Source organism: Caloenas nicobarica, chromosome Z (assembly GCF_036013445.1).
Source record: "Caloenas nicobarica isolate bCalNic1 chromosome Z, bCalNic1.hap1, whole genome shotgun sequence".
NCBI lineage: Eukaryota > Metazoa > Chordata > Aves > Columbiformes > Columbidae > Caloenas > Caloenas nicobarica.
Genome location: NC_088284.1, coordinates 105,005,304 through 105,032,629, shown reverse-complemented (window position 1 = coordinate 105,032,629; position 27,326 = coordinate 105,005,304).

Genomic DNA, 27,326 nt, shown 5'->3' with positions numbered 1-27,326 from the left:
GAACATTGCCATTGCAGGCTGTGGGAGACGCACGTTTTTTCCCCCAGCAAATTTAACTTGAGCCACACTGGTGGTGTAAAAAAATCAGAATACCTAAGGAAAGATAAGCCTTCCAGTTTTTGCATATTTACCTGTAAACATGTTGTGTCCCAGCTAAGGGATGCTTCAGTGTTTTTACTCTGTAAAAGAAAAATGATAGTGATGATAATAAACAGTACGTGAGGTATTTCTCTTTGCCGAAAGTTGGAACAAGGTCCAAAAGACGTGGCATACAAGATGATGAAGCAGCGTTAGCACTTGCAAGCAGCAGCAAACTCCATCCTTCCCCTGGAGAGCCCAACACACTGCCGCTCAGCAGCACGGCTGAGTCAATGTGCTGGCACCCTGCTTCCCTAGAAGCTGGAGCAGTCCCTTGTCAGCACTGCTCCGAATGAGCACGTCACAGCCCGATGTTAGGTGACACAGCATTTTGGAGTGGTTTTTGACAGCCCGATTGTGCCCTAAGCAAGAGCTGCCCTGCCAGGGATGTGTTCAGGCCATTCCTGAGCTGCTGGTGTGGCACAAATTGAGAGTTCCCCTGCTAAAATAAAGCAGAAGTGGGTTTTGAGTGACTCCACAGCCCTTCTGCACCATGGGAATATCACGCAGCCATTGGTCCTAGCTGGCATGTCGGCTGAGAGTAAAAAAAAAAAAAAAATTTGAAAAATTAAAACATTGTTTTTCTGACCACCGTGTGCAGCAGATGAGAAAACAGCAGGGAAGCACTGGCCAAGGAGGCAGCAAGTGGCCTATAGCACGTCAACACCAGGAGGTCTACAGACATCGCTGTAAACTAATAAATGCTGCCCATTTAATACTGGCAGTGAGACAAACTGGCCACACAAAACCATAGGTGTGTGAATACTCCCCGGGTACTTCAGAGCTCTTTTTGGCTCATTGCAGCTTTCTCTAATATGCAAGAAAAAAAAGTATTTTTTTAAAAGTTTATTAATCCATTTTAAAGCCAGAAGGAGCTGGTGTGACCCTCTAGTGCAGCCACCTGCCTTACACGGACCATCCAGCTTCACTCAGCGGCCTTGGCATCATGCCTGAAACTGCTGGTAGAGCAAGCGTCTCATTTTCATAAAATGTGGAAAAGATTGGCTTCTTCCCTGCTCTAAAAAATCATGCCTAATGCTGTTTGTTTGGGTTTTTTTAATTATAATTTTAAAATAACAAAGTGGAATTGCTCAGCAAGGCGAACTTCAGCACTAACCACAAACATAGGCCTGGTTGCAGGGACCAGTGAGCTGGGAGGCATTACCAGGCTGTTAGTGTTACAAGCATGAAATGGTGAGGAAAATCCGTCCTCGGCTCCCTCCCAGTGTGCTGGCTGCTGGTCAGTGTTCCCAGGCTGCTCCTTCCACCCCAGTGCAAAAATCAGCAATGCCCAGACAGCCATTGAGGACTGAAGAGATGGAAGTGGGGAGGAATTTTCCAGAGCTCATCGCTTGTCCTGATTGCATTGCCATAATCAAAAAGGGTTGAGCCAGCTATCAATGCTCAAAGCCAAATGAGGATTGATTGAGGCAGACGTGACGGGGTCATGCAGGAGACTCGTCAGGACAGATGGGCATGTGTTGGTGTATCTGAATGGTACGTTCCCCTTTGCACGCCGCCTTGCTGTCCTCCCCAGCACCACGAGGAAGGTGTTAGAGGTGCTCAGGGTGTGACGTGCCACAGGGAATCCCTGCATCACATCCCATGTCACCTCTGAAGGACACAAGGACTCTGCTCACCCAAGTCTTGCCTGGCACTGTGGCAAGATGCTTTGGCACATGAGCATCCACGGGGGAAGCAATACTCCAAGCTGACAAAGCATGCTCAGTAGCTTCCACTTAACATTTCCACGTGTCTCCTTTTATTACAGATACAATGTGGTTATTAATATTTTTTTTCTTTCACAGAATCACAGAATGTTAGGGATTGGAAGGGACCTCGAAAGATCATCCAGTCCAATCCCCCTGCCAGAGCAGGAACACCTAGGTGAGGTTACACAGGAAGGCGTCCAGGTGGGTTTTGAATGTCTCCAGAGAAGGAGAATCCACAACCCCCCTGGGCAGCCTGTTCCAGTGTTCCGTCACCCTCACTGAGAAGAAGTTTCTTCTCACATTTAAGTGGAACCTCTTGTGTTCCAGCTTGAAGCCATTACCCCTTGTCTTACTGTTGGTTGTCACCGAGAAGAGCCTGGCTCCATCCCCGTGACACCCACCCTTTATATATTTATAAACATTGATGAGGTCACCCCTCAGTCTCCTCTTCTCCAAGCTAAAGAGACCCAGCTCCCTCAGCCTTTCCTCATAAGGGAGATGCTCCACTCCCTTAATCATCTTTGTGGCCCTGCGCTGGACTCTCTCCAGCAGTTCCCTGTCCTTCTGGAACTGAGGGGCCCAGAACTGGACACAATATTCCAGATGAGGTCTCACCAGGGCAGAGTAGAGGGGAAGGAGAACCTCTCTGGACCTACTAACCACCCCCCTTCTAATACACCCCAGGATGCCATTGGCCTTCTTGGCCACAAGGGCACAGTGCTGGCTCATGGTCATCCTGCTGTCCACCAGGACCCCCAGGTCCCTTTCCCCTACACTGCTCTCTAATAGGTCATTCCCCAACCTGTACTGGAACCTGGGGTTGTTCCTGCCCAGATGCAAGACTCTACATTTCCCCTTGTTATATTTCATTAAATTTTTCCCCGCCCAACTCTCTAGCCTGTCCAGATCTCGCTGGATGGCAGCACAGCCTTCTGGCGTGTCAGCCACTCCTCCCAGCTTGGTGTCATCAGCAAACTTGCTGATAGTACACTCAATTCCCTCATCCAAGTCGTTGATGAATATATTGAACAGTATTGGTCCCAGAACTGACCCTTGAGGCACTCCACTAGATACAGGCCTCCAACCAGACTCTGCCCCATTGATCACGACTCTCTGGCTTCTCTCCTTCAGCCAGTTTGCAGTCCACCTCACTACCCGATCATCCAGTCCACACTTCCTCAGTTTTGCCGTGAGGATGCTGTGGGAGACGGTGTCAAATGCTTTGCTGAAGTCAAGGTAGACCACATCCACTGCTCTGCCATCGTTCTTTCTTGGATATGTCTTTTTTTCTGCAAAAGGATGACAGTTCAAATCAGCTATCTATCACTCCAGCAGCCTTTCACTCAAAGTAAGTGACATTCACCGCAAAATGTCTCCTGCCCTGGATGCAAGCAGGTTTGTAACGGTCCAGAGGAAGCAATTTTATCTGCCATTTTAAATTAAGACTTGCAGCCTTGGTAGACGGAAGGTGAGAACTGTGTGGCTTTCTCCATCACACAGAGCAGAAGAGCCTGGGGGAACAAACACCCTTATCTCCCTTCCTCACCAGATATGACACCCGAACACCACGTGGACGTGTGCTTCCCTTGACCCCAGCAGACCTTCACCCAGGCAGTGCTTTTGCAGGCAGCTTTTTCCCTATTTATTGTTTTTGAGACCTGGATGCAAACTTTTTTTTTTAAATTAATTTTCAGTTTTGCTATTGTTTATTCTGTGAGGAGGGCAGGTTCCCTAGCTGTCCTTCACTGGACCACTCTGCAGCCAGCCCACGGCCACCAAGGTCCTTTGGGACCCCCAGGGCTGTGCCTCTCCTTGCTGAGCCCCATGGTGTTTTACTGTGGCTGTGACCTCCCCAGGCAACATTGCCCGTGCTTTGGTTTGACTTTTCTGTCAGTAACCTTGCCAGGCTGCTGCTGGGATTTGTCAGGAGAAGGACATTTTCTTCATATGCAGCTGAATAGTCTGCTTGGACCACTCATGGTTCATCTCAGCCTGACATTTGATGCAGGCTGAGAAACCCACATGGCCTCAAGTGGCATTAGGTAGCCCTTTAAAGACGGTACAGGCAGAAATGCAGTGGGGTCAGGGTGAAAAATGTCAGAAGTCAACTTAAACAGTGAAAACAGCTGCTTTGAACCAAAGCAGGACTTGTCTCTACCATAACACAAGGTTCATCCATGTTAGATGTGTTGGAGGACAGAACACCACAGTCTTCCTCAGCTTATCAGTAGGGAAGATTTGATGCCTTCCTCAGACAAGTCCTTGGACCCAAACTCTCCGGACTGTGTCAAATTTTGAGAAAAACACCACGACAGCAACCTTGCTTCCCAGATGCTAATATTTCAGAAATTATAGTGCATTTTTCAAGGCAGGAGGCAGTAGCCTGGAGTTCAGTTACATCGCCCGGGTGATTAATGTGTTGTTTAGGGAGCAGACAGAAGCAGAGAGCCTGAGAGAGGTCTTCTCTCTGTGCCTGCCTTATAGTGCTGCAACAACAGCAAAAAAGCCAATTTAGCTCTTGTGTATTCTGTGGTGTGTTTTTTTTTTCTGACTATCTAAGGAGCATTTGAGGTACGTCATGTGCGTGATGGGAATGACCCAAACAGTGACTTTTGCAGAGTGAAGGCAAGTGCTCATGTTTAACTGCTTCATGGACGCAGCTTATCGGAGTAACCAGTCTAACAACAAGCAAAACAACAAGGCAAACAAAAATCCCAAAGAAACTGAAGAAAATATGTCTGGTTTATCCTTACCAATGTGTAAGGAGAAGGATCCAAACCAGTGTAGATTTTGTACCATAGACACCTTCCCTATTTCCTCCCCTTTGTATGACAGAGGTGGCTGAAAGGAGAAGGACATTTATCCCAGATATGAGGGGCCTTTGATGGTAGAGACTCAGCAGAGCTGCTCAGCTTTGGGGTTGCAGGGCAGAGCCTTGAGCAATCCATCACCCTGGGCTATGGTGGCAGATGCAGGAGGGAGCTCGGTGGTTCACATGCACATCCAGCACCAGGGATGGGTAGATGATGCATGGAGTGCCTACAGCCCATTTTCCCCCTGGGTACCAGATGTAATAAGCACTATATGATTATATGACTATATGACTACTATGATTTTTCTCCCTGGAAATCAGTGTCCGGGTCTCAGATACACAGCCCTAGCACGCGTGTTTTACAGAGTACAGTTTTCACCACATGGTTCTCCTTTGCTCCTTTGACCCGCCTCTTTCCTCAGGGAGTATAGTAGACTGCATGCATTTGGTATACACTGAAATGTATAAATAAACCAACATTTTGCTGGGTCAGCCCTCTGTTGGCAGCCTCCTTTGTCGCTGGAGGCCACAACTCCGCTTAAAGTGACCATTTTGTCTTGGCAGAACTTGGTCGCTTATTCACTCCTCAGCTTTGCTGTTTAGTACCAAAGCACAACATGAGCTCCTCAACTGCCCTTGGCTTCCCCTCTGCAGATGAGCACTGAGCTGTCAGGATGGTCCATGACATAGAAATGGAAAAGGGAAAAAAAATTCTACTTGCCAGCATCTGAGAAAAGAGAGGAGATAAAGGCTGTCAGGTCTCATTTGACCATGGCCCATAGGAAGAACTCCAGGAGGTGTTTATAGCTCCAGCTATTGGCTTCCACTTGGGCTTTAAGATACCCTTACACAGTAACAGAGGTAAATGTCTGTTGGCCCTGATGAAAAGAGGTGTTTCATGGGACAGACGTGGCTGCTCGCAACATTTCCCGGACTAGTGACATTCCTTTCTTTGTGTCCAGAAATGGAATGGGCTGATCCCTTCTCCTGCATTCAGATGTAGAATTGCTTTTTCCCATCCTAACCCTACATCAGATATATGGGTTTGATCTTTTTCAGTGCTGCAGTGTTTTTAAATTGCGAAGTGTCTGCAAATGGGAAAGAAAGAAGTCATGGGTATATCTATGCAGATAAATGCCTCCCAGACAAGGGCAAGGGGCTCCCCATCGCTAGAAGGGTGCTCCTATGGGCACAGGCTTCAGCATCCATAAGCATGAGGTCTCCATGTTTAAAGAGGGCAAAATTTGGGAAAAACACTGCAATTTCAGATATGCAGCCTCAAAGAAGTCTCATTCTCTGAGGACAGTGCTCTCAAAAAATCATTCTGATCCCAAGCTGGACACTGCTCTGGAAAGCATAAAAAGTCTTGCGTGACATATCAGAGCCGTGTCCAGAACGTTTGTATTTTGTAAACAGGAAGTCACATTGTCTGGAGAGGATATTTTCCCCCTTCAATAGCTGCATGCAGCCTTTTTACATAACCTCTTTTTACAGTATTTCAGGACTGAAAAGTTCATTTCCCTCTCCTAAGCACACAGGAGAATGCAGCTGCCACCCAGACATCCTCTAAATGGGACCACATGTAAGCCACTTAGTCTCCAAAAATGAAAGCAAAACATTGTGCTGTCATCACTGCACGGCACCGTCAATCAGAGCTGCTCATAATATGCTGCACCGTGTATAGCTCATACCGTGTTCATTATAAGCTTAGGCTAATTCGTAATAATAAAGCAGAATATTACGAATGTTAGAAACTCTGGATTAGTAAGTGATGGATAAGTGGGAACAAAAGAGTTCAGATCCAGTCTCTTTTCTGGCCGTGAGGGCTGGTGAATACAAATTCCTTGAATGCTTAACTGAGGTGTTTTTCCCAGCGTTACCCTGACCGTGTTGTGTCCATCCTCCTCAAAAAGGAACTTATGTTCATGTTACTCTACTGAACAATCAAAATCAAGTTATCTTACTTGCAAGTTAACCAAAATGAGTTTTCCAGGGACACTCCCCCATGGTGTGGATGGGAGACACCAAGGGGGGTCGTGTCCGGTTGCTTTCATCTCCCCCCTTGCCCTGTTGGTCCCATCCTGTGATCCAGTAAAGCCACAATGGGATGTGCTGGGAGGGCAGGTGCTGCCTGTCAGACCGAGGGTCAAGTGGACAGAGAGTGTCTACAGACAGACCTTGACCTTCAGGCTGCTTCTGGGATTGCCAAAAAAACAAAAAATCATCAGAAAAACATGATCTGCGCAGTGAAATAGTCCAGGTCAAATCCCCAGACCCCACAACTGCTGTAAGTGGTAAAGACAAAGTAGTCTATCTAGCAGGTTGAAAAAAGAGGGTGGCATCAAGACTTCTCCCTTGTTCAGAGGCATGAAAGGCTGAGAAGAAAAATGGGTGTATGTTGCCTCTCACATGTAGAGAGCACAAGGCAGTAAAGTATAGATGCATAAAGGGCCTGACAAAAGTAATAGCTATTGATAATTGTACCTGTCCCTCACTTAAAATTTGTAAACCCCATAAGATTTCTCAAAACGTGAAATATTGAAAGCCATTTTCTTTCCAGCATAGCATCACTGCTAGGATCCAGGGCTTGGCATTGGAAAAGAAAGATCCGGGGAGGACAGATGACGGGATGATGCTGGACTGGGAGAGATGTGGAGCACAGGAGAAGGGGAGGTGGGTTCCCTTGATTGATGCAGTGGGGAAAAAAGTATTCAAGGAAGGAGAAAAATGCTGGGGAAAAACCCAGTTCAGTTGATATCATGGTAGATCTATTGGAAGTATCATTAAAAACACCCAAGGAAATTATGAAAATACAGTTGGTCATTTGTGCGAAGCCCTTTCAGTATCTTAACATCAGCTGTAGAGTGCTTAAAAGAGAGGAGAGAGTTCATTAAGAAGTGAGGTTAGGGTAAGAGGGGCTAAGGCTCTCCGATGGGAACTGGTGGGTGGGTTGGTTTCATTGTGGGAAGGCATTACCACTCCTTTCAATGTGCCCTGGGTGTAAAAGTAGTTAGAGTCTTAAACAAACCAGCTGGCACAGGCTTAAAATTTTGTTGTTATTCATATGCATCCAAGTATAAAACAAGGACTGTGTAAGCTGAGTAAATAAACAGACTCACTGGTCTCTGGTGAGGAGGTCTGCGTCGTTTTATTCACACTTTTTACCATATACGCTTGGGTCATTTGCCAGACTGGGAATAAAGGGCATCTGGTTCTTTAACCCAGGCTTGATCTCCTCTCTCTTATAAAGATGTTTCTTTCCTGGCTTCTGGGGTGCAAAAACCAGAAGGTGAGGAGAAAATCTAGCCATAAATTGTCTTAAATGTATCAGAAACTTTTGGGCCTGATTCTGACTGTGTTTATTCCCCTTTTCTGCCACAACAGGGCAGAGAATCTGACTCTTTGTGTCATTTACTTTCAGCAGTAAAATATTGAGATATTTGTTAGGAGTTTGCTAAAGCTCAGTAGAACTAATTCAAGTAAATCAGCTGCTTTTAAACATGTTGTAGACCTATTATTAAACACCATGCACGTTTCAGTGAGAGGGTTTAAAAAAAATTATTTTAGAGAAGGAAAAAATGCCACTTGCGGGGAGAAGAAAACCACCCATTTCAAAAGTCAATTTGTTTGACAGTTGCACAGAATTCGCACCAATTTAAGAAAATTTGACTTTGCTCTGTGTCAGTGCTGCTGAGAAAGGCAAGTCAGCCCTAACGAGCTGCCTTCGTGGAGATGGCTGAACTCTATTCTTTCGACAAACACATTTTCTTATTTCATGATGAGAACATTTTCTTGTTCATGAAAGAACAATTCGGATCCTGTTGCAGCCATGCAACACCCCCCCATTGCCTCCAGTGGAAGACCAGAATGATGAAAATAAACAGGTTTGCTCGTTAAACTCAATCCTGCAAATATTTATAAACAATGGGAAAAAAAGCTAAGAGAAGACTGTAAACTGATATACCAGGGCATCAGGTCCCAGTGAAGTGGTTTGGATTTCGGACGGAGATGTGGGTGGGTTTGCTGCCAGAAGCACACGCGCTGCCAGCTGAAGCCAGCCAGGTTCCTCAAAGCACGTAACTGGGAGAAATAAAGGGGAGATGGGTGAATGCTACCGCTCAGTAGTGCTGGATTTCTGTAGTAAACGTGCAGCAGCGCTTGGGCAGGAGGGAGAAGTCGTGGCCACAGCAATCACTCACATCAAAGCCGAGGCGGCAAAGTTCGGGCTCCGGTTGGTTTTCTGTAGCGTATGGGAGGCGCATCACTGTAAAATGCGGCAGGCTTCTGGGTCCGTGCAAAACCTTGCCCGTGTTATTAATTTTGGAAACCCCTCATTATACTTTCATTAAATGATACCTTTCTTAAAATGCCCTTTATGCATTTTTCATGCTGAGGGCTATAGGCAGCAGCTCTTGGTGGCGTTTCAAGTGCAACTTTTTTGGCTTCCCACAGCTCCTGGCAGGGGAAGGAGAAGAGCAAAACCAGAGATAGAGAAGCTTTAACACCCTTGCGTGTTGAAGGTCAGGTGAAGGAGGGTATTTGTGGCCTAGTCCAGCTATTATTGAAATAAATGGCAGGTTTGCCATTGATGTCTGTGGGAGTAGGTTTAGGCTCAGACTACAATGCAGGCGTGGAATTAGAGCAGTGCCTAACTGCATTAATTCGGGGGTGGTTAGCAGAAAAGCAAATCCCAGCAGTACAGACGATGATTTAGTGGTGGAGCAATGTGGGTTTGTGCCCTCTGTTACTGGACTGCTCTCATCCCGTGTTCAGTCCTAGGCTGTGCTCCTGGCCTCCCAAAAACGCTTTTCTCCTGTGTAAGAAGACAGCACGCAAACACATTCCTGATGAATGCATCGTGGCTGGCTTAATACAGCAGCATGAGTGGGGAGTTTTCAAGCATGGTGACAGGGGAAAAAAGACTTGTGCACTCCACAGTTGTATCTTTGAAGACAGAACAGGGGTCGTGAATTTAGGGACTGTCATATGGGAACATTTTACTAGGCTTTTAGGATTTCTTTCCTATAGAGTTTCATAGCAAGATAGATCCTCATCCACTACCTATCACACATAATATACTATAGGGAGGTTTTGTGGGTTTTTTTTCATATTGGTCTTGGCTCTTTGCCTTGTGTTTTTCTCCTACCTGATATAATTTCAGCTATAATCTCTCTTCTTATGCATGCTTCATGCACAGGGCAGTTTTTTCACAGCACCCTGAAAGCATCTCACCTGGGTGAATCCCAGAATGCAGCTTCACTCTTAGCATTTGCATTTACCTTGGCTGTCTGCTCTGCTGCTCACTCGAGTGGGTTGTCAGGGATTTATCTACCACGTACATGTTTCCAGGGCTCAGATTCTCCATTCTCTTCTCTCGACATGCCCCAGCAGCAGTCGTGGGGTCTAAGGCACAGGGAGCATCTAGGAGAAACCCCAGCCCAGAAAGCTGTGCCAGCTGCGATGGGAGTAGGTTTTACTGCGCTGCACATCAATTAGCTGCTGAAATTAATGTCCTTTCAGATATGCATGTGGTATTAATTAATTCAATGAATATTTGTTGTTGTTGTTTGCTGGAAACAAACATTGCTTTTAGCTCTGGGGCACAAAGGGAGAAAAACCAAAATCACAAGGCTGAATTTTTTCAGGTGGTAAAGAAGCTTTCAAAGCGGATTAGTGTTATTGCTGGGTGGTGGGAAACATGACACTCATCCCAGTCCAGCCAGGAGTTCACTCCGCTTTGCAAATCAGGCAAACCTGGGCTATGGCTGTACATCAAACCCGTGGTAAGCGCTTGTTAAGCTTTGGCTGGTTCTCATACATAGCTGGGAAAGCAGGGCAGTTTGGCTGGAATCCGCTCTGGTTTGGGTTAATAACACACAGGACAGATGCTGAGATGTACACACCACAGCACAGCAGAGACAGAGACACAGCTCCGCTGTGACCCACCAGCTCCAACAACAGCTTTTGGTTTTGAAGAGTGTTTTTCTGTTGAACACAACGTTATGTAATGTGTATGTTTACTCCTCTGTGTATTTATCCCCACAGTGTAGCAATGATTCACGAATGTAGTATTATACTATTTACTTTTTTCCTTTTCCCAGATGCTGCTTTAGTGTTGCTTTTGCCCAGTGAGAGGATCACAAGGATGAAATGCCCATTGCATGCTGATCCCTCTCCATAAACAGATCCCACTTTATTTTAAAAGCAGGTTCAGAAATTATTGCCCTTGCTGCAAGGCTCTTCTCCCTCATGGTTGCAGAAGAGCTAAAGTTGATTCAAAGCCCCGAATAATTTGACATCTTCTTTGGCAGTGCACATGAGGTGTTTGATCAGGGTTTGGAAACTCTCCGGGTTTTGGCTGGTTTTTGCTGTGTTAGTCAAGGACTATTGTATTTTTGTGTACACGTGGGGTCTGTTTCTCCCAGCAGTGACAAATCCTCCTTCATCCTGATGCTCACTAGGAGAGAATGGGGCTCTGTTGCAACAGCCCTAAACCCTCAGGGCTAGTCCAGTCTTGAAATAAGGCACATTTTCCTATCGTCAAGACTAATAATTCAAGGAGCACAGCACCACAATTATTTGAAAAGATCTTATTCTCTAAACACTTACTCTCTGGTCGTGTTTCTAATGTCAGAGTTGGCTCTATTTTCTTTTCACTTGCAAATTCTCCTGCTCTCCCTCTGCGCTCCAAATTCACCCCAACCCCTGCAAGACAGCTTTAAAGGACAGGGCTGTGCAGAGGTACCCAGGCAGTGTTCAGCCCAGGTCATGAAGTTTAGCAATTCATCTGAGCTAAAATACCATTTCTTATACCTAAAGTGCCCCTACGCTTGAGGCAGCTCCAAAAGCAGCAGAGAGAACTTTTAGGTCTGGCCAGCCACATTCTGCTGAGTTGTTTAAATTAAAATTAAAAATGTCTATGCCGGCTTTGCAACTTATTTTAGGGTTTATCCTAGTTTTGCACTACACTAGTTTTAAGCTTAGCTCAACATAGCCCTTAAATTGCAGCAAACAAACAGTGTTAGGTAAAATAAAAACTGGGCTGGAGTTGTCTACCAAATAATGTGTCAAAACTTTTTTGGAGTGTGTAAAAGTTGGGAAAGAAAGTGGAAATCATGAGCTACTATAAATAAAACCATTTCTTCCAGTGTTTCCATCAGAGGAAGCCAAAGCCTGGAGGTGCTGGATAAGTTTTGAGAAAATCTACCCTTGTCACTGGTATGTCGACGTTCAGCACTTGGAGGGGTTTGGAAAGCCCAAAGTTGTTTGTTTGGGTTTTCTCTCTGATGGTTTATTAAAAAACAACAATATCAACAAAACAAATATCCCCTGTACCTAGATTAATTTCAAACAACAATGCTTAGGTGATGACAAGAGTTGTTATAAACCCTTTCGTGGACAAGATTAGAGTCTAAAATAATCTGGGCAGAGTGAGGCTCCATCTGAAATAAAAATAATGCAATTTAGTGTGGAAAAAGGCAAACCCTGGCACTTCTCTAGGACAGGTGGAGAGAGTGGGCAAGGAACCAGGAGCCTTCTGCAGAAAAGGGCTGAACTGGGCCACAGGCTGGGCTGACTGTCCCAGAGATGTCCCACAAACAGTCCAATGTGCCAAATGACTTGTATAAAATGCAGAAAGCTCTCTGGAGTGTGTAAACCAGGGTGGCATATGCCATATACGTGTCTATTCATCACCTGCAGATGTGCGTCCCTTCTGCTCCGCTCGGGGCTGGCAAAGCCGCAGCCGCAGCGAACGGTCCAGATTTTGCAATCCAGACTTCAAGGAGACGCTGGAGAGAGTTCAGCAAAGAATGATGCGAGGTCTAGAAAATGTGATTTCTGCAGGGAGATGGCAAGGAACGAGCCTGTGCTGTCATGAGCAGGGAGGACGGAGGGGGAAGATGTGATATTGTAACTCAACTATTTAAATAGAGAGGAAACGAATTAACTGGTTTTGTGTCCACTGAGGAGCAAGAAAAGAAATCACAGGCTTAATCCGTAGCAAAAGAGATTTAGGTTAAAGGTAGGGACACTGTGGTGTCGATTTTTGGGGCAGGCTGGGTGCGGGGGCGGCTGCACGGGCCACGTCTGCCTTGTGAGGATGGTTTGGAGAACTTCTTGCACCAGGTCGCACTGCGTGACCTCGCAGGCTCCTTTCCAGCTCTGTTTTCCGTGATTTCGAAATAACAGCAAAATTACAGACTGACAACGTAAGAGCTGGGATTATTTGTTTTAGGATTAATATAATTAGGCTAAGTATGAATCAGATATTGTAGCTATTTGCAATGAAAGCGCAGAGGGGAGATGCAATGCCGTCTCCGTGTCAGTGAAAAACCCAGGCGAGCACAGAAAGCAAGCGCTGGCAGACACTTTCCTTCCACCCCGAGTCGGGCATGGCAGGTAGGACTCCATGAAGGATTAGGCATGATGCCTTCTAAGCCTGTCGGATAGTGCCAGGCTGAGTTTTGCTTGTATAACCATAGCATATTCGCAATTACACACTTACTGTCTTAATTGATGGCAATAAATGTTAACACTTGCTGGATTTACTGGGAAGATTTGGATGCCAGCTTAATGCCGACGCATCATCAGTTGAGCTCTGAGGTCTCATCCTTCCCAGAGCTCTCTGTTTTAAGATCTCAAGGGATCACTCTTCGCCGTCTACATCTCCTGCGGCGTTGCCTCGAGCCCACGCGCAGGAGCGTAACGATGCCCTGGGACCAACACCCAGTCTTGATCCGAAATCTTCAAGTGATGAAGAGCCAACCGCATCCTTTGGGAGAGCCGCAGTAGATAATTACGGCTCTAAACACATCTAGTTTCTGGCTGCATTTTAACTCTGGCTGCTGGATATACCTGGGTTTCCCTTTATCTGACATGACTGTGTCAGCTAGCGGGTCAGGAGGAAGGTGCTTACTCCTCATGGGTGCACACAGCACACAGCCATTGAGCCAGAAAATTTCAGACAGCCAGCTATCCGTCACAGAGATCATTCCATCCTTGGCCGTGACTGCTTTTGGCCCTTGCTTCCAGCCTCTTTATTACAGACAAATCATGGAGGCTTTTCTGATTTTCCTCCGTTTTCCTTCTGACCGCAAGATGTTTGCTTATATGTCTTGACGCCGTCAGAGAGTTTAGCACAGAGAAACTCCATTTTTGCCACGCGGTGGTCCCAGCACGAGCAAGGAAAAAAACCTTCGTTTCTGACTGCTGCTGAGGATTACATTTTATTTTTTGCGACTGTTTGAATGCAATGTGAACTCGCGGTACATTGCTGAGAGTGGGGAGAGCTGCTGATGCTCTTTAAACGTGCAGTGTGGTGGCTGTGGTGGGACCCGAAGGGGAAATTGGTTAAGCCCCAGAAATGTGCCTGTTGTTGCTTTGCCCTGTTTTGAAACCAGCATCTCCCTTCACGTCTGTGCTAGTGGATATTTGAGATCATGCAACAAGAAAGAGGGCAAGACCAACACCATGTCATGGATGTATTTTAAAGGCAGTTTGCTCTATCCGTCCCCCAGCCCAGATGTACACGAATCCTCGAACAATGGCAGGTACCAGTACACTGGGCGATCAGTCTGTCTTCCCCTGAATCTCAGCACTAAAAATTCAGAGGGCTCAATTTTATCCCTTCCCTCCCGCTTCTGGCACAATTCCCTCTGATGAGGGAATGCCATGTTGCAGATCCTCCTGTAACAAGAGCCAGAGCAGGTTTTTGGAAGGCTATATTTGAATGTGCCAGCCCCCAGCTTAACATCATCACCGGTTTACTGGGAAACTACCCCAGCGTAGCTCAAACTTTGGTGCCTGCTTTAAATGGAGATGTGGACACATGCATTTCTCTGACAAATGCTTCATTTCTTTAAAAAGAAGAGCATACAGAAAATCAGGCTGGATTCTGGAAGTCCCTAAAGTGGGAAAAAAAAAAAAAAAGGCCAGGCTTAGCTCCCAAGAGCAAACTCCTCTGAAAATCCTGTCTGGAGACCAGGACATGTGATCCCCAAGTCCAGGGTGCTGTTTGCAGAGCAATTTAGCAGCACGCCTGCCCGACCCCCGGTTGCAGTGGTATCATCTGTGGTCCATTATGGGGGATTTCATACCAGCTGGGCCACAGGAGCTTGTCTGAAATCCACCCCAGCTCGGGAGCTGATGAGCTATTTAGCTACTGCTTGTATTTGTCTTATAAAAGTAATAATACTGTGTTCTGTTGCCATTAAAGTCTGACGTTAAATGCATTAATTTCCTAATAGATCTAAAGCAAGAGCAAGGAAGGCCTTTTATTTTTAATGAACTGAAGACTGTTGTGATCTCATTCACCCACCCATGAAATCCACTGACTGACAAGGTCCCATTTCTGGGCAGCGGGGTTAAATGTGCTTCAGACAAAAGCCAGATTTTCCTTTCTTCTGCATGCCATGGGCAGGATCAAAGGAGTGGGGAAATGGACATTAAAGCCCTTGTAATCAGGGACACAGACTCTGACCCAGCATGGGCCAGCCCCCTTGCAGGCTTATGGAAATGCCGCTGTGCGTTATTGCATGGGAAGCCGGGGAGCAAACTGAGCAAGTAAATAAGGCTGGGGGGCAGGTGCTGCATGGACCAGGCTCATCTGGCATCACCAGGAGCTTCTCCTTGGAAACCATGCAGGAGAGCGAATACCCCTTGCACTTCTGGTGCTTCTTTTCTCAGTTTAAGACTTTAGTAATAAACCTGTAATATCTCTGGGGCTCACCAGATGGTGCTAGTATAGGTAACCCCAGAGTATGGCTGAATGGATGGGCAAGCAGGTCCTGGGGGAAGAGAGAAAGCAACAATACTGGTTTGATTACAGTTGTTTATAGAAATGGTGGTAATGTGCCAGGAAAGCTTTTCTCATTAATCACATTTCCCTGAAACTGGAACAACGCTGGAGCTGCAGCGGCGCAGCTGGGAACCCGCATCGTGTGCGCGACAGAGACCCAGATGGGTGGCAGGGCCATTTCTCTTGGCTTGCTGTGTGAACCATAGGACCTGGCTTGGAGGTGGGGATGAAGGTGACCTTCAGAGAAGCTGGCAAGTCATTTCCCCTCTTGCATTTTCATTTGGTCTTCTGTTTTAAAATATTTTATTCAGGCACCCCTCTCAAATCATCTTGAAAGAAACAGGGAAGAAAAGCTGCTGATGACTCCCAAAAGACAGCAAACTGGGAATAGTTTGTTTTCCAAGTACATATGAGTTCATTATATTTTCAAAATTTGCATTTATTTTTAACTGAATTAACATCCAGCTAATGTGGATGTCAACCAGTTGGAATGCAATTTTGGGAATTATGGAGGAATTTAGCACTGCTGATATAAACCAAATGTGATGGAGCTGGAAAGCATATGATGTGTATCTACAAGGGCTTGGTGTCATCAGTAGGCTCTGTCTTCTCCTAGGTTAACAGGCAATCCAAATGGAAATAAATACTTCTATAACTCCCATACGACTAATGTGATACAGTGTGTTACTTGGCTTGGGGTTTAAAAGAAATAATAGGGAGTTTATTACTCAGACCTTCCTTCTAATAGGAATGGCAAATGACACTCTCTATATAAAGCATTTTTTCACTTGGTGTGCTATTTTGTTTCATTTGTAACTGAATTACAAAGGTTATTGTAGCACATAGTGTTTGGTAAGCACATACATGCTAGCATAATGATACTGTCCTTATTCTGCATCTATTTGAAGCATATTCAATGTAGTTATTTTGGCATGTGCTGAGACTTTATGGTGATAAGTCAGGAAAAGACTTAAACATCCTTAAATCTGTACCAAGAAAGGAAAGCATTTAAATACCTGCTACCTACCTTGCTTCCAGGGTGTTTTCCTAAACTCGGGCCACAAAGAGGAAGCATCATTCCTTTAAACGGACGAGGTCCAATGGCCTTCTCAGTGCTGAAATCCTGCCTGCAGGAAACACAGACAGGGGAGCATCAAAGCAGAGAGGACAAGTTGTTCCTTAATCAAAATATTGTGAAACTGTGGTTCTGTCAAGGGTTCGCTGTTCGGGTTTTGTAGATACGTAGGACGACTGGGAAGCTTCAAAGAAAGATGGCAACCAAATGTTTTTCAGAATCACGTGCAAGGCAGAAGGAAATGTGCTTCCTAAAGGTCCCACTGGCAGATGAATATCTTTCTGCAATCAGTAAAGTTGTAAAGTCATCCCCCCCACCCCATACACACATGGGAGATGATGGAATTTGCATGCCAGCCAGACCCAGTTTGGGGAATCAGACATGTCCCTTTGAAGCAGCAGCACGCCGATCTTGCAGCGGGCACGCTGGGGAAAAGCGCAGCACGGACCTGCTCGTGTTGGGCAGCTCCTCGTCCTGTGCTGCGCTGCTGTGTCCCACCATCAGCTGGCATCTGTACAGGGATCCCACCAGAGACAGGGCTGCCCTGGGACCCGGGTCACTGCTCGTGGCTGCTGCTTTGCTGCCTCTTCCCACACAAGCAGTAGAAAATAAATAGAAGAGAGGTTTGGTTGCAACTGTCTCCAAAGATGTGCATTTACTGTGTAGAAATACATTTCCTGACCTGTCCATCCTGGTGCATCAGTCACGTTGCAACAGCTTTTCTTCTAGATGACCCAGAGTACCTGAGCAGAGGACTCTCTGCCTGCTGAAGGTGGGAGGGTTGCCCTGTCCATTGCCCATGTCACACCTGTCACCAGAGGACAGCAAAGACACGTAGATGTGGCACCTAGGGACGTGGTTGCGTGGTGGACTTGGCAGTGCTAAGTTAACTGTTGGACTGGATGATCTTAAAGGGCTTTCCAACCAAAACAATTCTATGATTCTATTAATGATGAATTTGGGCAGCTCCAGTAATTAGTTAAAGGGATAATAAAATAATAACGGTGATCTTTGAACTCATACCTCCCATAAGTAGGGTTTGTAATAACTATAGCAGGTTGTTTTGTGTGACAAAGTAAGAGCTTTGCTGCACATGGATTTGAGTATGACTCAATTTCTCAATTCAGATGAAATTGAAGCCCTACTCGATTGTCCTCAGGAATGCAGAAGGGTGATCTGTGGATGGTGGCATCGGGAAAATGGCTTAAGTTTATCATCCTCCTCCCGATAACTCTTTCCCGCCTTGAATTTGCAGGAAGCTTGAGTCATTATGGTATTACAACATCTTTAGCGTAGGGTTAAACTCAAGGTTGCTATTCATTATTTATGTCTAGCGGTCTCCTTGGAATTGCAGACCCTTGGAGACATACTGCTTCTGCAACACAGGTCGGCTGAGATGTGGCGGTGGCATTCTCCGTGCCTCAGATCAGACATGAACTGTTTACTCTTGTCTTACAATTAACTAAGCCATTCCCTATTAAGTCCCATGAATGGCTAGAGGGTATTAAAAAGTCTCTTATCACTGGCTAATTCCATAATTTTTGGAAACAGGAACCCCATGTGTTTTTTCAATAAGCACTTCTCCTTCTGACAGCGCTACATCTTTCACAAACGCAGCAAGAATAACCTCCGGTCTTTGCTTGCAGCAGTGAAGTATGAAATTTTGAATTCCACAGGTCACTGTTTTTGCTGCAGCCAGATGTGGATAAAAGGCAAAGGGTGTTTAATTGTTGTTTTCTCAAGAAACAGAAAAAGGTTTGTACTAAGGTACACCCTCTATCCTAAAAACAAGTGGCTAACATGTGGCTTGAATATCGCCAATTGCCATTTCAAAAGATGAAACTTAAAAAAAAATATTTTGAATTTAAATATTCTGTCTGCAGTTAATAAACTAAGTTATGACTTTAAATTGGATTTGGGAAAACATACAGGGGAGCTACAGCCTTGATGCTGAGCTGTGCATTAGCAATGTGGCTGTTGGTGGTTTTGTTGGCATCGCAGGTACCAATGAGTTGTGGTGGAAGTAAAAGGGAAATAATGGCTGAGAAAAACAGGGTAGTGAGACCTTTTTGTTCTGAACAGATCGGGTTATTCATTGGAAATAAATTAACAGATGAATTCAATCGCTGTTTACAATGATGGATGAGTCTATGAAAGCATTCATTATTGGTATGCATTCCATGCAAACTCTTTTGGTGACTGAGGCGTGTTAAAAAACTGCTTAGCTTAATTTCTCTGCATTCCCAGTGTGCCACTGGTGATTTAAACCCTCTGTCTCTTGCTTGGGGAACTGGATATTGAGTAACCAGCAATGAACATCTCACTTCTGGAATTCTCTGAGGAAAGCCATCTTCACAGTAAGCTACAGTGAGTGGACCTCATCACTTGGAAACACTGCCAGAGAATAGCTGAAGCTATGAAAAGCCATAAATAACAAATTGAGAACCTCACTGTTTATTTGTGGGAATATATTTTTTTAATCGCGTTACTTAATCCAGCCCTCCCTGTTGCACACACACTGGACAATATTTGGGTTCCCAGCCACTATCTGTGCAGCCCAGCACTGTGATGTGATTTCGGCTTCCAGCAGTTTGTCCACCATCTCCTTAAATGTTCTGTTACAAAACCAAAGATAAAAATGGGATTCTTTCGCTTGTGCCTTCACGAGACTCTGCACTTCTGGGTATCGTGCACAGAGCTTCGGTGCTTCAGGATCCAGTCTGACTCACTGATTTAGCAGGAAATACCTGGCTGGGAAAGGATGGATCACTTTTTTCCCCCCACTTTGGGTGAAAATAGCTGATGAAGGGGCAGATGAGCATGAAAGCAGAGTATGGCCAAGCGTGGGCTATTGTGTGGGGGAGAGGGGAGGGGGGAAAAAGGATACGAAGAGTGGAGCAATTGGGGAAGGAGACCTTCCCCTTTCAATGGTGGTGGGAGAGGGACCACCACAGCCATCCGTGGGGACACAGGTGAAGGAGCCTCAGCTTTTCCCTCCCTCCTCCTGAACCACTGGGCCAGAATCGCCCTTTCAGACTCACCTCCATGTGTGCTCCACAGGCTGGTCCTGCTCCAAGCAAAGCCTTCAGACGAGGAACTGTACCACTAAGGATCATGGAAACTCAAACCCACCCCCTGTAGTTTAATGATCTCAGTAACTGAAGCACTTTGAGGAACAGATATTTTCATCCCATTCTAATTTGCAGTTGAGACCTGGGGCAATTTTTGTTCCTAAAACTTTGGAGTTACTTCAACATTTTAAGCCACAGAACAAGTGCTCGTGTTCTCACTCCAGTCATTTGAAGTCTCCCTGTGAAACAGCTGGCCTCTGATGTGCAAGATACCTGCTTCCCACTATTTGGCTTCCAACAGCAAGAAGATGACTTACGGCCATGAACTATCCCTTAATTTAACACATCAAAACCGAGCGAAAATAAACAAAGCAGAGTGAAGAACACATGTAGATCGTGAACTCACATTCTGCACCTTGCACTTTTGCCCAGAGCACATGTTTTTGCAGCTTATCTCCCTAGGTATCTGTGATGGTGCCTTCTCCTGTGTTTGTTTTCTTTGTGTGGGGATACTTGGCAAGAAACTGCTTCTCTGGGAGAAAAACCAGGTTTTGCTTCTCTCTGGCCATGGACCAGACCATAACTGGACACTTAACCACAAGCTTGCTGCAAAACCTGTCTTGATAAGTGTAACGTCTTGCACAGATCTCAGTGGGTCTTGCAGAAGGTTATGTCCAGATTCTTGTCCTTTGGAACTACATTTCCCACCTTCATTTAAATCAGAGCTTCATTTGTCTCTCTGTTAATCTTAGCCCTTCTGCAGCCCCAAAATGCAATTTAATGTCACAGCAGCAACACAGATTGAATTTTGCCTCTGTGTCTAAGATGGGGAAAAGACTCATCCATGGGCAAAGCCTTTGGCAGTTGAGATTCATCCTGCAGTGTGACAGGCAGTCATCTCCATCTCTCTCTGCTGAGTGGCAGTAAAAGGCAAATAAGATGCTTCCTACCAAAAATGATCTATTAATTCTTCTATTTTCTTTCCATGGAGTGCTTTTTTTTCTGCTGCTTTAAAGGGCTACTGAGATGTGTCATTCATGCGCACCCTACAAGGTATGGTAATATCTGTACTTCCCTCTCGGAAAAAAGACTGTGTTATTTGTAAAGCCATAGCTCAGAAATGCTTTAGACCAGAGATTCCCACTATGGACTCCAAGTCCTGCTGCATCCAGCGGCTCCCTGATTTTGCAGCTGGAAAACAGACTTGGCGAAGCTCAACTTCGACTTAACTGAAAGAGCGTATAACATCTCCTGAAAACACTTTAAACTCATTTCTAAATTTATACTCTTCTTTGTACTGGAAAAAGTGGCATTTTAAAAAGACAGTGAGGAAATCGGTCCCAAATCCTGCTGGTCAGAGAATAGACATGGTCCTTCCCATCGATGCTGGGATTGCGTTACAGCTGGCAGATGTCGCAGCGGCCACGTCCCTCACCAGGCACAAGCCTCTGAGTCTTCAGCTGGTTTTGCAGAGCCCCAGAACCCTCTCAGAAACTCATTGTCAGCAGACTTGGATCTTGTGGATATTAAACCACACGTGTACAGCCAAGAAGGTGTTACAGGCAGTCCATTGCCGCTGCTGATAGTGAATGAAAATACAGCCTTTTCTGTGTTTCTCATGATGAATGCAGAATGAAAGGGTCAAATCCGAAAGCTAATGGCTGGTCAGAGATTCAGTTGGGCGAGGGTTAAGATCAAGTCTCCAGGAGTCAGGAAAGAGAAAGGCCTCAAGTGTCCTTGAAATTTCCATATGACATTTAGGTATCAATAACGGCATTGTTCAGGAGCAAGAGCTCATTTTCTAAGAAAGGCTCTTGCTCCTTGCGGACTGGGCTTCCTGCAGCTGAGGATGCCAGGCTGCTCCTTGGCAAGAAGCTTGTCAGTTCATTTTAAAAGTGCCCAAATTAAATGAGGTACAAATTAACACTGTTCCACTCACATTAAGACATATCGGTTTAATTCTGCCGAGGACACTGACCTGAAAATATTTGATGATGTCAACATTTCTAGGGAAAATTTTATGTGGAATTTTGGTGGTTTTGTGGTTTATTTTTCCTTTAAAAAAGCTACTTGCCCTTTTTTTTTTTTTTAAAGGATTATCTGTTAATCTTACCCTGTTACAAAATGTATTCATAATCCTCATGGCAGTTACTTAGCAAGTCTTAAACCTGTCATTAAAATACCTCCTCTTGTTACTACAATCAGCAGTCTTAATCCACTGCAAGTCTCCTCTTTTTTTTTTCTTTTCTCACTTTGTTCTAAAATGGCTTAAACCAAGGTATGACAGGTAGCAAACAATCCCCCATCTAATTACTTGGAAGAAACAAATAAAGGGAAGGAACTTGTTTGTGTGGCAAATTCCTGGGAGTTTGGAAAATAGAGGCCGTAGGAATGTGTCCTGGGAAATTTTAAACCCACTGCAAAGCTGTGGGTTTGAACAGCGGTGGATTTAGTCCCTGGAAGGCATCGATGGGGAGAGGTGCTGCCAAAAGAGGGGGCGGCCGCCAGCAGCTCCAGACGTGCAGCCCTGGCCCCGAGGTGAGGATGCGGGTGCCTGGTCCTGCGCGGGAGGATGCTCATGGACCAGACCCAGCAAAATACGTGTTGAGCTTTCCCTGGAAGTGCTCGGCAGTACGTGAACCCCTCCAGGCACCGAATCCCCTGGGAAAGCCCAGACTTGGGAGCTACAGGTGCGGTTGGACACCGGTGAGTAGGAGGGCGAGCGGTAGGAAGCAGAAAGGACCACATTGTTGGAGAAGTGGGTGTGAGTTATCAGGAAAAAAAAAAAAAAAGCTGGTAGCAGGATGTCTGATTCATGGGAAAAAAGAGCCTGAATTAGAGAGGAGCAGAGGAAACGTGGCAGCTCTACACGTTACTGGAAGGAGAAGGAATAAAATGTCATTTGGTTGGTGCTTTAGTAGGACTTGGCACCAAGCGCAGGTTAAACGCATCACACAGTTCCCACTTGTTTGAAGCTCTGAGCTTGTTCCATCCCCAACCCCATCCCAAAACAGAATCTCTGGAGTGGGGGTATCCACGGCTGCTCCCAGCATGTGTTTTCCGTGATGTTTTTTTAGGGGAAAACAAGAGCTCAGTTTCACACTCCTCAGAGACCCCAGGCTGTCCGGGGAGCTGCTGGGTAAACGCGGTTTGAAATCAGATATCGCCCGTGCAGAACTCTGCAGAAGATAATTAGGCTGAACTGGGATTTTTTTTAAAGGCATTAAGCCGGTGAACTTTTCAATCTAAACCGATGCCACAATGACCACGTTGGGAATAAGGCATTATGGCCCTTCTCGGAGATCATGTGTTGAAGTTGTCTTGTTAGTAGGGAGACGTTAATGTAATAAAGGAAAGCATTGTGGCCTGGAACAGCTGGGCTTTTCTAGCTGCTTGCCTAAATGTGGGTGATTAATGACCAAAATGCATCCTTGCTGAATGGCATTGAGTCTGGAGGTATTTCATGGTATTTTCTTTTTCCCATTTTTGTCAGAGAATTGTTGCAAACAAAGCTCCATTGATGTAGGATCATTAGAGATATGCAAAGTGAATACCATATTATTGCCTATCTGATGGGTGACAATAACGTTACTTTGTTATCCCATGGTTTATGCTGCAGGATCCAAAGATGCTCAAAAACCCACTTTGTGCTTTTGGAGACTGGAGCCACTTGAACATTTTAATGAGATTTGTTGCCGTTGCTGGAAAACGCTGCTTCATCCAAACCAAAACGTCTTGCGCTGAAATAGCCCCAGTAATAACATTTCCATGGGAAAGTTTTCAGAGTATCTGGGGTCAATTTATAAGCAGAGAAGGTTCTAAACGAGAACCTTGATCTTCTAAATCTGAAAGCAGATGTTTTAATGGCAACAACTAGAAAAAAAACAAATCCATTTTGGGGAAGCGTTTGAAAAGTTTGGTTCTTATTCCACACCGGAATAAAAACACATTTCCAGACCTTGGAAACCTTAATGGAAGTGCACTGCCGATCTCCAGCTGCCAGAAACTTCATGGGCCATCAGAGAAGCGGCTGGCACGTAGGCCCTTTGCTGGTCCAGCCACGCCGTGACCACCGACCCCACGCTTGGACTTTGGTGGGGACATCACCCATCTTCTGTTACTCTCTGCTCTCCTCCCCTGCCTGCCCAGAAACCTCCGGCAGCGCAGAACTGCCTGATGTTTTGCTTTGCTTTTCTTGTGGAAATGTGAAAAGTGGCTCACAAGAAATAAGAAAAGCTCCTTTGGACCTGGGAACAGCCATCTGCATGGCAGTTTCCTTCACCTAAAGGTATGGTTGTGACCAAGGAAGATATACCTTGCATTCACCCAAGAACCTCTCTTACAGACATTTTATTTTTCTTCTCAGGCAATGTGTTGGCTTTTATCATTCAACAGGCCATGGGATTGTTTTCCCTAACATCCTCTTAAGTAGGATGTATTTTTCAAAATACTGCCATTCCCTTCTCTGAAACAGGTTTTGATGTGGCTACTTCAAATCAAAACCATGAGCTTTCTTCTCCTCACGCCCACCGACTTAAAATCTGCCCCTGATGCCAGTGGTTCAGAACTATCCAAATAAAGCAGTTTCTTTAAGGACTGTTTGCTTTTCCTCTCAGGCTCCTTCTCTTGACACTATATTGTTTGTGGAAAAAGAGTTCTCTGGGTGGGTCATTTAGCTGTCGTGCTTAAGAAGTTGTATTTGAAGTCTGAGTCTGTGTAGAAGAAAAATACGTCAAAACAGCCTTGAAAATGCAGTTCAGTTTTTTTCCCCTCCATGTCAGGATGTTACCTTTTTCCCCTCTGTGAAACAGCTCTTTCCCATGAAAAACAGCTTAATGAGGACATTTGCTGGGTGGCTCCAAAACGCAGCAAACATAACCCTCTTTATACCAGGAAAGCAGATTACTTCTTGAATAACACCTTGCCTATGCAGTTCTGCATTTTAACTTTGCTTGAACACTTAGTCCTGAATATCTTTGTATCAGGGAAACATGCTTAATTATTCCTCTGTAATTCTGCCTGCTGGACTGCAGTCCCTCAAATTAATGCTATGTAGGATTTTGTTGATGATGTTGGTTTTTTAATTTGAAATTATGCCAAGGAGCAGGTTTCCCTCTTCCATCTTCGCCCTCTACCTTTTGACTTTAAAGCAGATTCTCTGTGTTCCTTAAACAAACACTCCTCCAAGATACTTTTTAAAGAGTGGCATGTACACAGTGAGCCAAAAATGGCATTAATGCATTTTTCTTCTATGGCCTTGGAATGACGTGCGTCTAATGTGAATGTGTGTTGCCTCGGAGAATGCTGTGTTTTCTATTATTGTATTTGATTTTCTACAGCTGGGAAACCACGTTTCACAGGTGGTTGGTAAGCTTATTAGATTATTCATAACTGGTTTTATTTCTTTTCTTTCCTCCTCTTTTTTTTTTTTTTTTAAAGCAATTAAAAACATGTGTCAAAGGAGGGCCGTGATGATTAGAAGCACGGCTGACATCTATTTCCCAGTTACCTTTTGCTGTTTTCACTCGGTTTATATAGAGCACGGACCTGGTGCTCATATGAACGTGCAGCACACATATAGACATGGGGCTCCAAGACCCCACTGGCCAAAGAAGTAAGATGTGTTTGCTATTCCTGTTGGAAATAATTTATTTAAAAAATTGCTGATGGTTTATCAGGGATTGCTGCTTGAGAAACTTCTGTTGCTTTCCTGGGACTGAGCAGCAATCACAGTAATAATTATGATAATGATGATGAATGCTTTGAGGTATTTTTCTGCTGGCGATCCCAAAGCAGTGACAAACTCTGGGCACGCAGCAATTCATCTGAAGATGAATTCCCCATCTATGGCAGTCTCAAAAGAGGCTCATACACCAGGAGGGGGAAAAGTACTGAGGGAGTCACTGCTGGGGAGAAGTTGAGCCAGCAGAAGAGGGCGGCTCCAGACCCCGTTTGCAAAACCTCTGCCGGGATGGTTCCAGCCATGTGTGAGCCAGATACCAGCCCTGCATCTCCTCCAGAGGAGGACTCTGGTAGCTCTCATGTGGCCTGTTCAGCTTCTGGTTCCCAGAGGAGCCAAGGTTGACTTTTCAGAGGTGCTGAGCTTTGGCTGGCTGGGATTCAGGATGTGCATTACCCCTTGTGAACAGTCAGACCCCAGAAAGCTGAACTGATTTTCAGAGAGGAACTTGTAGCAAAGGAAATTAATTCAGTGTTGTACATTGCCTACAGACTTCTTAAAGTGCTTTTGTTTACCAAAAAAAAGTAGAATTCATATTTGGTTGAAAGCGCTGGATTTTTAAAGGATTCATGCATGCAATGGAAGGAGAAGGGGTAGAAAGATCGATATGAGAAACAGTAGTGTTGACAGGTGGCAGCTACAGCGAGAAGGTGGATATACTGCTTTGCTGATAGCAAAGACACCAGTACTCCGCAGTCTTCAGAACTCTGAAACTCGTGTCTTTAGGGCAGACTCCAGGAGCAAATTCATGAACCCTTGTATGGGGGATGCCTGGTCCAGCCCTATGGACAGGGCAGGGGAGCACTGCAAATGGAGCTGAGAGAGGTGCCCACGTGGGCTGCGGTGATGGGACCTTTTTTGCCTTCATTGGGCACAGAAACAGCTACTTGCATAATCCTTTGGGCCCTTTACCCGCTATTCACCCTGCTCCAGAGCATCACCCATCTCCAGAGCGGTGCACACCAACACACTTCGAGCAGAAAGCCTCTGCCTTCCTCTTCCTCGCTGTGTTTAAGTGACAACTGCATTTCCCTGTCGGTTCCCACAGCGCAGCCACCTTTTTCCGCACTCAGTCAGTAACCCCCTCCTTTCCTCCAACTCTTCTGCTGAATAATTCAGATGCTGAAAAGCTTCATTTTAAAATGCTCCTGGCTTATTTGTACCCTTCATGCATCACAATTTTATGCATTGTCTACTTCTCTGCCTTCAGGTCATTTCTTATACACAGGAAACAAGAACAGGATGGCAAAGTTTGCATGAAATATCTGTTCTTGCCTGGGAGAAAACACAGACTGCTGACTCAGGCTATGCTACAAACAGTCCAAACACTGTAATATTTTGCAATATATTTACAGCCCCACTGTTCCTCCAGCTGTGCATTTGCCCACTCTAAAACATCTGCCACGACTTGTTTGCACAATTGTCCCCTTTGGAAATCACTCACCTTAAGGAGCTGCTCTTTAAAAATATCAGGGGGAAAAGACTTTAAAAAAAGGTTTTGGAAGGCAACGGGTGTCTGAGGTTGAGTACGCACTTACACCTAACCTCACCCTAATGTACGTCAGAGTTGCAAAATGTTCTGTCTGCATGGCAAATGTCCCTGAGAGCAGCCCGTTGTCATGTTTGGTGGGTACGTATGTGCCGGTGGAGGCTGCCATGAGCTGTGCTCCTCCGTGACCTCTCCTTCACAGACGGAAATGAACTTCTCTTCATCCTGACATCTGCAAGCAATATGAAGCTGCTCCATACCGCACAGCTTGGTTTCCTAACATTTTGGTGAGGAAAGATCACGTGGGATGAGCCAAACGGTGTTTTCCAGTTTGCCCACGGGTCTCACCTCTGGTTCTAATCACTTCGTGGAAACCAACAGCGTGTCTATGGTGTATGATCAGAGGAGACGCCAGATTCACCCAGCTACCTTCTTTTTCCCCAAAGGCTCTTCAAAGTTGTCTAATTCCTGCTTTTCAAGTGGGGAGTTAG